Below are 15,475 nucleotides of genomic sequence, written 5' to 3'. Positions count from 1 at the left end.
TTTCTTCTTATTTACCAGACTATTTATGATCTGAGCCAATACTGATTTTTTGGGGGGGGGGTGGAAGTGGGTATTGAACTCAGGACCTTGCACTAGCCAGGCAGGTGCTGGCGCCACTGAGCTAAACCCCTGGCCCAGTACTGACTTAAAGTGTTGGAATTATGAAGTGACATTCCATATGGTTATAAATTCTCTGTGTCTTCTGGAAGTTTCCTAGCACCTACTTGGGAACTAAATATATAGTTGTTTACTAAGGTTTGAATACAGCATCTCTTGGAATGTAAAAGTGCCTCATGCTTTTTCTCTTTCACTTTCCAAACTCTCTAGCTGATTTATTTTCAGATTAAAACAAAATCCTAAACCTCCTTCCACAAACCATAGGCCAAAGCAGCACTTTGGAGATGGAAATTATTTTGATTAATGCTGACAAACAATATGGAAAGTCATTACAAACAGCGTAACTTTCTTTTTCTATAGAAAAGACTACATGCACACAAAATGTTAGACCTCGAAGTGATGTTTGCAATTAAAGTCACTGTCACTTTAAAGACTGCTCATGTGATTATTTATATATTTGTTATTTTATACTAAATATAAGTCACCGGGCACAATTTTTCCAATAATGATGGTAAAGTGCAGGATTCCAGGGGGATGTTATGGAGATATGAGTCAACCCCCTGCATGAGAGTTTGTCGGCACTGTGGCGATGTAAGTTCTTAGTTTATTATCCACTAAGCCGATTACCTAGTACAGATTCAATTTGACCTCAAAATCTGCCAAGCAACAGAAGGCTGTCCCTGAAACCTACTGTGTTTGAGAAGGAGCAGGGATAATTTCCTCAGGGAATGTACTTGAAATGTTACTCTTAAACTAGCCAGGCTCCATAGCTCTCATGAAAATATTTTTGTTGTTTTATTTGTCCTTTCCTGATTACCCAGATTACTGTCTCATACATCCAACAAAAAGCCTACCCAGATTTTTTTTTTTTTTGTATCGTGAATCGACCTCAGGGACTGGCACTTGTCAGGCAGATGCTGCAGCGCTGAGCTACCTTCCCGGCCCTACCCTGGGCTTTCATTTCTTCGATACGGGGGTGGAGGGTGGGAATGGGGGGGACAGGGATGGGACGGAATGACTACCACCGAACTCAGGACCTCGTGCTTTCCAGGCAGGTGCTGTGCCACAGAGCTACATCCCCAGCCCTATTTGGTTTTTTGTTTTGTTTTGTTTTACTTTCAGAGATAAACGTGTGTGATTTACTTCAAAATAATATGGATGGTGGAAAGCAGATGGCAATAAATCTGAAACACGACTGGGCATGAGTTGATTGTTGAAGCTAACCGTGCTTTTAATAGAGCAGTGAACCTCACTGTTTACAGGCAGGAAGGTTCCTGAGCAATACATACAGAAGAGGACTTGCACATTATTCTGGACACTATCAAATTGTTCTCCAAAATATTTGCACAAATCTACATTCCCAACAGTCATGCAGTGCACCAAGCCTTGAGATCGGATACTTTTATTGATCTAATTTGTAAGAAGTGGCCTATCTCATTATTTTCCTCTGCATTATCTGAATCATGAGTGAGTTTGAGCATCTTTTCACATTCTGGTTCTCTAGGATTTTTCCCCCCTTTGAATCATCTGATCCTATTCTTTCAGATGACAGATGAAATCACAGTGAGTTTTCCTTCCTCTTTCCTCCAAGCATTGAGAGCCAATTATGAGAGCCAATTGTTAAACACTCAAGAATTTTCTCAACTGGTGATCAAATATTGTTAGTTCAAAAATTGGCCTTGGTTCGACTATTTATATACCATGGCAATCAGCAAAATGCTACATATATGCACTCCCATCCCCAGATCACTGGATGTTGTACATTTTCCAGAACATCACTGCCTCCAAGCATTAAGAACCAGGCATAGACTGACTCAAGAGTATCAAGCAAGGCTGATGCTTGGGAGCAGAAGGGCCTCTCAACTCCCTGACAGGACTGGGGAACCTGTGTTGGCGGTGCTTAGCATTAGCTGGTGGAGCATCAATGGGAGTGGGAGAACGGCAGCTCAAGGACACACAGAGGCCCCACCTGCCTCTGCAGAAAGGCTAGGTAGGATTTGACACAGGTTCCAACCTGGCATCTGTTCCTCGTCCCTTTCAGTTTCTTAGCTAGATAAGACGAGCCATGCAAATTGCAAGGCTCGGTGCAACATGGAAATGTGAGCTCCTTGTTCAAAAGTAGGAAAACACCTTTTCATTTTTTTTACTGCTGATCTCTCCCTCCAGCAGCTATGCTGGTTTATTTGCTATTTAATATATTCTCTTGGGCATGGGAGTAAAACAAAACATTCTGACATTTGTGGAGTAAAGCAAAACTTCATAGTTGCGTGGGGTCTCACTTGGTGGCTTGGTACACTGGACGTGCATGATCCACCTGGGTCCTCCCCATGCCTACTTTACTACTAGGAGAAGGTAGAACTGGTTGCAGGTCAGTGACTGGGCAACAGCAGATGCAGACCTATCCTAGGGAGGTGGGGAGGCAGTGGGAACCAGACCCCTGGTGATCCCAGTTCTGATTCCCTGGAGTGTACGCCATCAACCCATGAGATTCATTCACAAAGCACACATTCAAAAATAAAATTATTACAGAGTTTGAGATGTCAATCATATAGTGTCAAAGACTACGCTGGGGGCTCCTGAGTGTGCAGCCCTCTGCACTTGAGTGTCCCTCCACTCTCAGCTGTGTCATCCTAGTCTTCGCCAGCACAGCCATCACAGCAGAGTGCAGTAAAGTTGAACCAGCAGATGTGTTTTGTTGTTATTGTTGTTTTGAGACAGGGTCTCCCCATATAATATAAATAAAATAAATTAATTTAAATGGGCTTCTTAAGTTCCCAAGAGTTACATATTATTTTTCAGAATTAATAGTCTCCATAAACTTAAAAAAGAAAATAAAGTCAGCGATTGTGGCAAAACTGTCAGAAACTCTTCTCAACATCCACTCGGCTTTCCTTTCCTAGCAACAGAATATCAGTTTCTGGCAAAAATGTTGTTTAGCTAAATGCCTTGGCTGTCTTTCTATTTTGTTACAGCAAGAGGTGGCCATGTGATGAAGCTTCAACCATAATATATTTATATGATATATACAACCAGAAGTGTTGTGAAGGGTTTCATGGAAGCTTTCCCTATTAGGGAGGAAATAGGTCCTTCAGGTCACTCAGGCATGCCCTTGCGGGGGACTCCTTCCCTTTCTGTTTTTGATCCCAGCTATGAGATAACAGGTTTTTGCTTTTTTTCTGCTGCTCTCTCCTGCTCTGACATGCTGCCTCATCATAGGCCGGAAAGCAACAAGGCCAAATGTTCATAGATTGGAACCTCCCAGACTGAGCCAAAATAAACCTTTTTTCTCCCTAAGTTGTGTGTCTCAGGTATATTTTTTATAGGGACAGCTGATACTGAAAATACTTCCTGATTTCAAGGAACTGCTGTATATGCTACAAGGACTGTTAAATATATCTGCCATTTGGGCATGGTGGTGAACAACTGTGATCCCAGCACTTGGGAGACTGAGGCAGGAGGATTGCTGAGAGTTCCTGCCTGGGCTACAAAGGGAGTTGAAGGCCAGTATGAACTACATAGAAAGACCCTGTCTGAAAAAAAAAAACAGTATAACTAAAAAATTCTGACAACCCCGGGGAAAAACTAATATATGTTCTGTTGCTTTTCTTACTTTTGTGTATGTTACTTCAATAGTCTACCATTTTACCTGCTCTTGAATTGCAGTCAAATGATTCAAATATTTCACTATACTTGCCTTGATCTCTGTGCTTTATAACTTTTAAAACTATACTGTATTTGATGCTGGGGATTTAGCTCAGTGCTTCCAGCACCTGCCTTGCAAGCACAAGGACCAGAGTTTCATCTCCTGTACCAAAAATAAGTAAACCAACCAACAAATAAATAAAATTAAATAAAATTTAAAAAGGGCCAGGGATTTAGCTCAGTGGTGCCATGCCTGCCTTGCAAGTACAAGGTCCTGAGTTTGATCTTCGGTACCACCAACAACAATGAAGAGTGAAGAGTGTGTGTGTTTCTTAGTTCTTGTATGCTTTCATCTTTTATGCCTGCATCTTGAATATTTTTTGCCTAATGGCGACAGACATTATCTTCCTGCAGAGCAACACAGTCATGTTCCAGTTACAACCACTGTGGACTACTAGCACGTCAGTTACCTTTTGAATATGGTGACCTAGTGTTAAACAGGTAATATTTTATTGGTGGGAGGAAGCCATTTTCCTTTTTGAGGTTTCAGACATATTATATTAAATACAAAGCTATATATCACTCTTAAATATCTATGCTTTATAAAAATTTGTTTATTCTGAGTTAGGGTTGGCTTCCTAAAGCAGTACTTTCTTGCTTGGTAATACAAGAAAGAGTCCTTGTTTCTCATCCTGATTTCAGTTATGGAAATCCTTTGTACAGTTGCAAAATTGTACCTAAAGGCAAAATACTGTGTCATAAAAGGAAATCCTGGTAACTGTGGAATTTGGTTTAATTTAATTACTATATGAGGACTGACATTAAATAGAGTCTAGGAACCAACAAATCTTACCTTTTATGATAAATTATTTCCTTTCAAAGAGATGCTGCAGGATAGATAACTTATTGGTTTATGGACTAAACTTTTCTACTATAACTTTAGGGAGTTCTTAATGGTTCTCCATTATGTCACTGGAATGTTTCTTTGCTACCTTTGACATCCACCTTTTCTGAGTTTCATTCAAAGACTGGATTAGCATAGTTCTTTTTATGACAGAAAGAAACACAGGAAAATTCTGATGTTCTTGAAATACTTTGTCTTTGAGTTGACTAGCCTTTGTTTAGGTGAAGGGATTAAAAAATGACAGAGGCTGTGTCCTCAAAGTAAAGCTCTGTCTGTCTGTTCTTCTGCATTTGCTTTGCTGTAGTTTCTGCTTCTGGAGAGCCTCCATGTGTCCCTTCAGATCCAGTCCTGCCTGCTCTGTGCTCTTTGGGGCCAAATCACCTGCAAGGTCTGCCCTGGCAGCTCTCGAGCAGTCTGGTGTGGCCAATGGGATGTTGTAGCAGACTCATTCCTCGCTGGGCTTCTGGTTGGTAGTGGCCTGCTTCTCTAGGAAGGTTGCTGCTCCTGCCGGGTGGCCCTCCCCTATAGCAACTCCTCTCTCTACAGGATTTGGTAATAGCTTCCTATTATTGCAAGCTTCAGCTGTTTCACCATCCATGTTATATTTCTTCAACCTTGCTTAGCACACCTTAATCTCCATTTTCCCATTGCAATATGTGCTCTACTTCTGTCTGGGTCACTGATTGATATGAAAGTCTTCTAACAACAACGCCTAAGAATGGGGAAGAATGGATATTTTGCCCATGACTTGTTCTTATAAACTATTTTTTATCATGAATAGGATTTAAACCAATGCCCTAGGCCAGTGATGGTGAACCTTTTAGAGACGGAGTGCCCAAACTGCAACCCCAAATCCACTTATCACAAAGTGCCAACACTGCAATGAAATACGAATACTGAGGTTTTAGTTTAGAAAAAACAACTCATGCATTAACATCTTTCTTCTTAAAAGAAAAGCACAGTAACACCCATACCAGAGGTTTGCCATCACTGCCCTAGGCATTTTAAGGAAATTTATATTTCCCTACTATTTGTTTTTTTACTACTAGGATTGTTAAATGTTTACATTTTCATAAGAATATGAGAGGAAGGGTGTGGTTCCTCAAGTATTTGTACAATTCAGCCAGTTCTCAAGGAAGGGTACTGACACCCAGCATCCTGGTGGCCCAGGGTTGCATGAGTAAGTGCTAAGCGGGCCCTGGTTTTGTCTGTCTTCTTTCTCAAGTTGCCTACCCTGCTATGAGCATGAGTTTCAATTATTTCCCTTATTTGTTTTCTTACCCCATTTCCACCCTGTATCTCATGTGCCTAATATTTCCAGAAAACTCGTGGCCGGCTCTTCAAGGAAAATCCTCCAAAGGTGATATTAATCATCTGTCCTAAAGCTTGGGTAAAAAAGTTACACTGGATGATAAGATTATATTTTCAAGTTCATTGCAGATTGACTTAAAGTTGGATACTTATGCTATTTCTAATTTTCCTACCACTGGGATTATTCTTACTTCAAAAGTGTAGTAAGACCTATAGATGGTGATCCAATAATTTTTTTTGGCATGGATTGCTTGTTGAAAAGGTCAATCTTGAAAGGAAGACTTTGGTCCGACATGGTGGTGCACACCTATAATCCCAGCACATGGGAGACTGAGGCTGAAGGCCAGTTTGAGGCCAGCCATGAAAACATAGTGAGACTGTCTCAAAAAACAAAAATGAAGACATTGATACTTTAAAAATTATTTTAGCTTATTAGTACATGTGTGTAGTACATAATATTTGCATTCCTTGTGGGAAGTTGGTACATGTACATAACACATCTTCATTCCTTTTTTGTTCTTTTGCTTCTGTCTCTCCCTCCTTCACTCATTCCTTGATCCTTTTTTTTAACCTGTTTGCAGTACATGTTTACAATTCTTCTGTGTAGTTGGTACTTGTACATAACCCATCTCAATTCCTTATCATCCTTTATCCCTTCCCCTGTCCCCCTCCCTCCATCTCTCATTCCCCTTTCCCTTTAAGGATGAGCCCTTCTCCACTGTTGGTGGGAGTGCAGACTGGTGCAACCACTTTGGAAATCAATATGGAGATCCTTCAAAGAGCTGGGACTAGAGGTTCCATTTGACCCAGCCATCCCCCTGCTGGATATCTTTCCAAAAGAATTAAAAGAATCATATCAGTGATATATGTGTGCACATATGTTTATAGTGGCACAGTTTGTAATAGCTAAAACTTGGAAACAGCCCATTTGCCCATCAGTTGGAAACTGGATAAAGATGATGTGGTTTTTCTATAAAATGGAATACTACTCAGCCATAAAGAATGAGGAATTAGATTCATTCATAGGAAAATGGATACATATTGAGGATTTACTCAAGTGAAATAAATGTCACACGTGTATAAATACCGAATAGTTTCTCTGGTGTGAAAAACTATAATAGTACATAAGATCCTAATGAGATGATTGACAATGTGAAATAGGAAGAAAAGGGCTAAAGGTGTACGGAAAGTGGGAAGGTTAGGGGAAAGGTAATAAGGGAAAAGAAAAAAATATGAGAAAATGAAAAAATGGAAATAAATGTTTGTAAATGGGGAGGGAAGGAGGGGGTGGAGGGCAGGGACAAGGGGAAAAATGTGAAAAAAGACCTGTCATGTAAAGGTACAAGATCCCAATGATGAATGTAACTGTACTGTATACCTAAAATGTACCAATAAACTCAATTAAAAAAAAGAATGATCTCTCTCCCTACTTATCTTTTATTTTGCTTTTAATTTTTATTCTGGGTTTCTCATATAAGAGAAATTATTTCACTTAACACTATAGTCTCAAGGTGCCTCTATTTTCCTACAAATGACTTCAATTTGTCTCTTTTTGGTAGAGTACTCTATTGTGTATAAATACATCATTTTCTTTGTCCATCCATCCCCCCTCCTTCCTGGGATCAAACTTAGCGCTTGTGAGGCAGACGCAGCATCACTGAGCTACATCCCGGCCCAGACCATTCATCTCTTAATGGACACATAGGCTGCTTCCAAGATTTAGCTATTATAAACTGTGCTGCTATTAACATGGATATGCATGTCTTACTGTAATATGATGGCTTTAACTCTGTTTGGAAGATACCTAGAAGGTGAGTAGCTGGGTCAAATGGAATTTCCAGTTTTAGTTTTTTCAGGCCTCTCCACACTGTCTTGCATAGTGATTACAGTTTACATTTGATATTTAGTTTTAATCCACAGGTCTTTTATAAAAACATGTATTAGCTAAGTGTTGGGGTTTTGAAAAGCTTGGGGGTTGAGTCATGGTGTTAGGAAGCATAAGATTTATGCTTTAACTCCTAAAAGGCAAAGGCTGCAAATTCTCTGACCCTTGGCTTTCCCTCTAATCATCTGCAAATAATATTCACCTGACAATACTGTTAGGGATAAAATGACATAATTAGTGAAGTGTCTTTAAAACTTAAATATCCCAAAGAAAAAACTTATTACCTAAAAATACAAAATCTAGTATGAACTAGTGGTTTTAAACTGTTCTTGGATCATGAACTTTTTTTCTTTTGGTACTGGGGATCAAACTCAGGACGTTGCACTTGTGAGGCAGGCAGCAGAACCACTGAGCTAAATCCGTGGCCCCTATGATTTTTTTTTAAAATGAATGTTTTCTGAAAATTGATGGAAACTATAGACCCGCTTTCTAGAAAAGTAGAAGCTTTTCAGGGGATTTTCTTGTACAATTTCAAGGGTTGCGCAAATCTTCTGAAGCCTACTATATCCTGGGAAAATTTCAAAAAATATTTTTCTTGTTTTCTTTTTAAATATTCCTGGTTGCAAAATTTAATGTAAATGTTAGTTATAACCTTCATCTGAATTCACTATGAGATTTAATATCTAAAGCTGGGAATGGTGGTACATACTTATAATCTCAGTACCTTGGGAGGCTGAGGCAGGAGGTTCTCAAGTTCAAACACAGCCTGAGTAATTTAGTGAATTAGTGAGACCTTGACTCAAAATAAAGGAATGAGGATGAGGATGTAACTTAGTGTGTAGGGCCTAGGTTCAGTCCCCAATAACATACACACACACACACACACACACACACACACACACACACACACACACACACATGCTTGCACAAGACACACAAATTATAAACTGAAACAAAAAGACCAAAAGGAAATATAAAACTGTTCTAAGTACTTAAAATTTTAATACATTGTTAGGTTACTGAACTAAAATAACAAGGTTGAAAATATCCTGATGTATAAAATTAAGTCATTTATTCATTCAAGAAATTAAAAAAAAACCTATATGCACCAAGTACCATTCATTCTAAGTGCTTGGGGAACAACACTAATAAAACAGTCAAAATATCTAAAATACAGAGGGGGTATTTTCCGTTTGTTGCTATTATTATTATTTGGTACTGGGGATCAAACTTGGGACCTTGTGCTTGTAAGGTAAGCAGAAGAACCACTGAGCTAAATCCCTGGCCCTTTTTGCAATTACTAAAGTTCCAAGTAATATATGAAGACTAGCAGCCAATGAATTCATTAATTATATAATTCACCTTTACTCTTTATATGAACTGAAAGTTTTGTACTAGTCATAAAAATACATTTTTGTCTGATCAGCCCCTTTTTAAAATTTAGATTGTGTGTATATAATAGATACATGTTTTTTTTTATGTGTTGAACTCAGGACCTTGTGCTTTCGAGCAAGGTGAGGTAGCACTGAGTTAAATACCTGGCCCTAGTATACAATGCATTGGCCATTTTGAAAGTGACAAAACACTGATTTTCATGGTAACATAATAGCTGTGAAGCTGCCACACAGGTTATTCTCCTTGGCCCACTATTTGAATTGTTACTTTGTGAAGCAAATGAAATCATTTGCATGAATCATTTCAGCTAATTTAACAAATACTTGAATGGCATCATGAATACTCTCAAATATTTTGAAATATTTTTAGGCTGTGTATTCTCTGAAATGACTGGAAGGAAAGGAATGAAAATATCAAGGCATTTCTAACTTCACTGCTTTGGAATTACTTATAGTTAATGTGTCATTTTAGTGTTTGGCTAAATGGCAGAATATTTTTAATTCCATAGGCATTATATAATAAGGCATGTAAGGAAGTATTGGATTCCAGATCAGTATGTTTATTTTCTTGTGAGAATGTAGGTGGTACTTGCACATGTATATGTGCAACTGTATATAGGTATGTGTATATATACTGATAGATATATGTATATGTGTGTCACCCTGTCTATACTGAAATAGGAAGAGGTTTATTTATAAAAAACAACCACCCATGTAAATATCCCCATTGAGGTTGTTCATATGATTAATTTAAAAATAAAGAATATTTGAGGTTGACCAGATATGTCTTGCTTTTTACCTTTTCAGGTTCCTCCACCTCCTGTAATGCTGGGGATTGAACCAGAGCCTGCACATAGGCAAGTTCTCTACCACCAAGTCCCTGCTCCATTTTTTAGCATTTTTTTTGTGGTACTGGGGAATGGAACTCAGGACCTTGTGCTTGCAAGGCAGGTGGTGGCACCACTGAGATAAATCCCAGGCCCCATTTTCAGCATTTTAAAAACTGAGCTATGGGGCGTGGGACTTAGCTCAGTGGTACTGTGCCTGCCTCACAAGCACAAGGTCCTGAGTTCAATCCCAAGTACCAGAAAAAATTTTGAGCTGTTTTAACCCCTAATGAGTCACTCCTTTCCTATCACCTGCAGCCTCTTTCTTTTTATCCTTACTTAGCTGGTCATGTTTTATCTGCAAAACAGTCTTTATTTTCCATTTCTACTTTCAAAGGGAACCCCATGGCTTTCCTGTTATATACTCTACTTCGGAACACTGGCATTATGATTTTGTTTTTTTGTTTTTTGAGACAGGGTTTTACTATGTAGTTGAGACTGACCTGGAACTATGTAGCCCAGGCTGGTCTTGAACTCACAGCGATCCTCCTGCCTCAGCCTCCCAGGTGCTGGGATTACAGGCATGAGCCACCATGCCCAGCTACCCTATATTTTTCTAATGAGGAAATGCAGACTCCAAGAGAGCTACATGGCAGAGTAGAATTTGAACTCAGGACTCTTTGCCTCCAAAGTCCATGCTCTTTTCATCCACAATATGACTTTTACAAAACTTTCCTAGGTAGATCCCAATAACACAAAGTGAAGTTGTTTCAGATCCTTGATGTTTCCAAACTCTTACGTTAGATTTTTTTTTTTTTTTTGTACCGGAGATTGAACTTGGGACCTTGAATTTACGAGGCAGGTGGTAGCAAAACTGAGCTAAATTCCTCATACAAACTTTTTCTCTCACTCTGGTGATGCTGGAGATGAATCCCAGGGGTGCTCTCATGCCAGATAAATAACCACTGAGCTATTTCCCTAGCACCTAAAATTTTTAAAAATATTAATGAGGGATGGGGATGTAGCTCAGTAGTAGAGTGTTTGCCTAGCATGTATGAGGACCTGGGTTCAACCTCAGTACTGCAAAAACAAAAACAAAAAAGAAACCCTGCCCCCAGCCAACGATTTTCTTAAAATTCGACTCTAGCTTATAGGGATACCTAAAGATTTAGAAATATTCTTACTCTAGATATTGGGTGGCTTGTTTCCATGGATATCAATTCCTGCCCATGACAACAGATCAGTCCTAGCACAGATGAAGACTTGGGAAGTTAGATGAGCTGTATTTTGTCTGATTCATAGGCAAAATTTACTTGTTCAAGAGAAAAATTTTTTTCCTGGAAGATTTGTGGTTGGTATTCAGTATGGTCACAGGAAGGTACTATGTTCCTTCCACAACAGTGGTGCTTTGAATTTTACCTCCCTCCTGGCTTTCAACCACTTTTCCCCCTTTTCATGTGCTCTCCTGAGTTTACAAAAAGTGCTCGATATGCCTACTGCTGAAAATAAATACTTAAAAGAAAATAAAACCTTTTCCTCATTGTAGTTACTTGCTTCAGTTATTCTATTTGTGCTTTCCTTTTGCAGCCAAATGTCTTGGACTCGTAGTGCATAATCACTGCTTCAGTACCCACATGGCTTCAGCTTTTGACATTTGGCATTTCTCTCCACCATGTTACTGAAAATTGCTAGAAGGTCACTAAGTCTGTCAAATCCAGTGACCTCCTTGGTTCCATCTCTTTTCTAAATTTGTAGAATCTGACATTGTTTATGACTCTGTACTTAAAGTTCACTGCCCCCTCATTTTCCAGAACATTGTATTTTCATTTCCTTTTCTTTCTTTTTTTCCTTCAGTTGGTAGTTTTTCTTACTTTCCTACCCCTATGGTTTCCACAGGAACTTTTTTTGTTTTGTTGTTTTTTTTGAGACAGGGTCTCACTATGTAGTTGAGACTGCCCTGGAACTATGTAGCCCAGGCTGGTCTTGAACTCACAGTGATCCTTCTGCCTCAGCCTCCTGAGTGCTGGGATTACAGGCGTGCACCACCACACCTGGCTTCACAGTAACTTCTGTATAGACAACTCCTTAATGTTTTCCTCTGGCATCAGCCCATCAAATTTTATGTTTTGAATTTTAGACAGCATCTCCTACTTCACCTCGTGCAGACTGCTCTCCATTCGGCCCCAGCCCAGATCCTCCACATCCCAATCAGTGGCAAACATCTCCTCTGATGTAGTTCTTCCCATGTGTTCCTCTTTTGGTCAAACCATGCAGAGTTCATGTAGAGTTCTCTGATTTTTCATTCTTCTGTTCCAGATCAGTTACTGGCAAATGCTGAACATTCTACTGTTGCCCAATTTCATTCCTGTCCTCTTCATTCTGATAGCTATTTGGTTTTCTTCATTTTTTCTGTCCCTATTTCTAGCTCTACTCCTATTGGTCCCACAGACATTCTATGTAAAGGTGTACTGTTAATATTGGCATCTTCTTGCTCCAACTCTTTTCATGGCTTGCTACCATTAATGGAAGTAAAGTACCGACCAAGAGTCTGGCATTTCTAAGAATTTCATAAAAAGGTAGAAAAAGTAATATAAGATTATATCCTTTATACACAGTTTTGCAAATAACTGAAATAAAAGCCAGAACAAACTAAAGGTAAGCACTATTATCCCAACACTTTGGAACACACAGGTTCTAAGGGGGAAAAAAACCACAGTGGACAGTGTTTTTCAAATCAAATGTTTCTCAGAACCCAAAAATATTTGAGTAAAATGGTAGCACAACTGATGTCAAACAGCACAAATAAGTTCCTTAACTGTGAGGTCATCTGTTGTTTTTGTTAACATCTTTTTTACTCAACTATGGTGTAATGGAAATACCATTTGACTAGGAAATGAACAATTCTGTGTTCTAATTACAGATTTTGTTTTTCTGGCTTTGTTAAGTTATTTAACATTTCTAGAGATTGCTTTCCACATCTGGACACTTTGAGGGTGCAATTCTGTCAGCAGTTCTGAAACCTGACAGCACATTGCAGTTACCCGGGGAGTATGTTTAAAATATAGCCAAGCCTAGGTCCTTCTTTAAGGGATGGTTTCAGTAGGTCTTAAAAAGCTTCTCAGTGGGGCTGGGATTTAACTCAGTGGTTCTGCCATCTGCCTTGCAAGCACAAGGACTCGAGTTTGATCCCAGGCATCAAAAAAAAAAAAAAAAAAAAAAATAAAAAAAAAAAAAAAAAAAAAAAAAAAAAAAAAATCTTGGTATTCTAATGTTTGTAGGCAGGGATAAGATCTACTAGATTTGTATCAAGTATGTTTGGCTTTACCACAGAATTGTCTTTGTATTTTCTCTCTCTTTCAATGACAAGGTAATTCTCACTTTAATTTACTTAGCACATTCCACCTTATATTGTCAGTATAGTTTATTTTTATATTTTTTGTAGTTATTTTTGTCTTACCCTCTTTTCTGTCCTGAGTTTCCTTAACTAAGATGTGTCATACTCATCGTTGTATACTTCCTAATCCTTAGTACATGTTAGATTTTCAGTAAACATTTACTAAATTGAGTTAATAAACCTTACCTAAACTATATCTCCCCCCTTACCAAAATAAACAACTTATACTAAACATAACTCTTCATAGTGTGATTCTGGCTAACTAGGTAGCTGAGATGCTTTGCAGCTTTGGTTTATGAAGGGGAAATTGACTCTCTCTCTCTCTCTCTCTCTCTCTGGTGGTACTTTGAATTAAACTATAGCAAATGTTCTAACGTGGAGGAGGAACCTTTTTATTTTCTATTTTGAGACAGGGTCTCACTAAGTTGCCTATGCTGGTCTTGAATTTACCATTCACCTACTTCAGTTTCCCGTACATCGGGGATTACCATGTGCCATTGCATCCGGTTTATTCAAAAGGTTTTTTTTGGTACTGGGGATGGAACTTGGGACCTTGCACTTGCCAACTGAGCTAAATCCCCAGCCCTCAAAATATCTTAAGGAAAATAATTTCAAAGTTAAATGCCAGAAATACGATTTTTCCTAAATGATTAAAAAAATTTATCTACAGTTGTGTTAATTATGTTTGAGAATGTGTTTTGTTGGCAAAAGAACTTTTTGGGTTAAATTCAATTTATTGACAGAAGTCCTTAAACAAATATTTCTCTATAAAAATGGGGAAAGTTGAAAATCTATCACAGCAATGACTTTGAAGCTAATATATGCCAATGGTTGTGAAAAACCCTGTTGGTGTGGGGAGGCTATATAAAGTATTATTTTGTTGGTCATAATGAAGCTGTATGCACACCCTGTACCATATTTACGCACTTAAAAACTTAGCCTGTCACGAATAGTTTCACTAAACAAGGTCCCAGCCAAATTTTAAAAATCTGATTACACTGAAGAACATATAGTCTTCCTGTTGAATCTGAGGTGTCCAACTGCTAAATGCCCTCGGAAAATGCTGTTTTTTTTTTTTAAACAGTTAACTTTGGGGATTCTCACAGTAGTTATTTCTTCCAAGGCTGTAACGTACCTTTTATCTGAAAGTAAAGCTTACCTCAAAGTTACAGAAATTGTAACCATAAGAAATTTGTGTTCACCCAAGATGAGCGCCTGGAAGTAGTGGGCAGAGAGAAGTGAGGTCTTCATTGCTTCTCATCATGAACGTGTATGTTTACTAAAGAGAGGTAACAAACATATACACACACATATAAATAGGTAGTCACCGCGAAGGAGGAAGTAAGCAACAGACAATGTAAAACAGATTAAAAGCAAATCAAATTATCATAAAACAGCTAGACATTTTTCTTGATGTCTTGTCAAAATCTTAATACTGCTTAAGGAACCACGAAGAAGCATCTAAGTTACCAAGCAGTTCACTTCTGAGACACGGGACTTGGGCTTGTCTCAAAATTCTGGGAGGCTGAGGCAGGAGGATGGTAAATTGGAGTCCATCCTGAGCAATTTAGAGCCTCATCAAGACTCTAAAAATAAAAAAAGGGGGGGTTAAAAACAAAAGTTATGTAGCTCATTGTGACGGTTGTAGGTTCAATTCCTGGTACCGGAAAAAAAAATCGGTGAAACCAAAACTGAGCAGAAGCCGGGAAGCCCACAGCCCTAAGGTGTTGGCCCTAAGGTATCTTCCACTTTATCTCGGCAGGGGAGAGTCCTCCGCAGGTGAGGGCGGTTGGGCCGCGGCCTCACAATCCGCAAGCTCTCCGGTGACGTCACGCTGCCGCGGCCCTCCCCTTGCATCTGGAAAGAGGCGGCCGCCCATTGGCTGCGCCACCGGCGGCCTCGGGGCCAATGATGGGGCGACGAGCGTCAGGGTCTGACCCTGACGTAGTGCTTCCCGCAGCTGGGTTTATTTGGCTCCGGGTCCCTGTTCGCCGCCATTAG

At 39.2% G+C, this 15,475-nt stretch overlaps 1 long non-coding RNA gene across 1 annotated transcript; it reads right to left on the bottom strand.

The window, feature by feature from the left end:
• Nucleotides 1-4,382: 4,382 nt before the first annotated feature.
• On the bottom strand, nt 4,383-15,469 carry LOC104860139. The gene is made up of 3 exons (XR_779596.2): nt 14,945-15,469; nt 14,634-14,753; nt 4,383-4,496 (listed from the first exon to the last, which is right to left on the bottom strand). It is a non-coding gene; the product is annotated as an uncharacterized LOC104860139 (long non-coding RNA).
• Nucleotides 15,470-15,475: the final 6 nt, after the last annotated feature.

The sequence above is a fragment of the Fukomys damarensis genome, unplaced genomic scaffold, assembly GCF_012274545.1.
Source record: "Fukomys damarensis isolate Sample0158 unplaced genomic scaffold, DMR_v1.0_HiC HiC_scaffold_8, whole genome shotgun sequence".
NCBI classification, from domain to species: Eukaryota; Metazoa; Chordata; class Mammalia; order Rodentia; family Bathyergidae; genus Fukomys; species Fukomys damarensis.
Note: the sequence above shows the minus strand (reverse complement) of the source record. Positions and strands in the feature narration are given on the sequence as shown.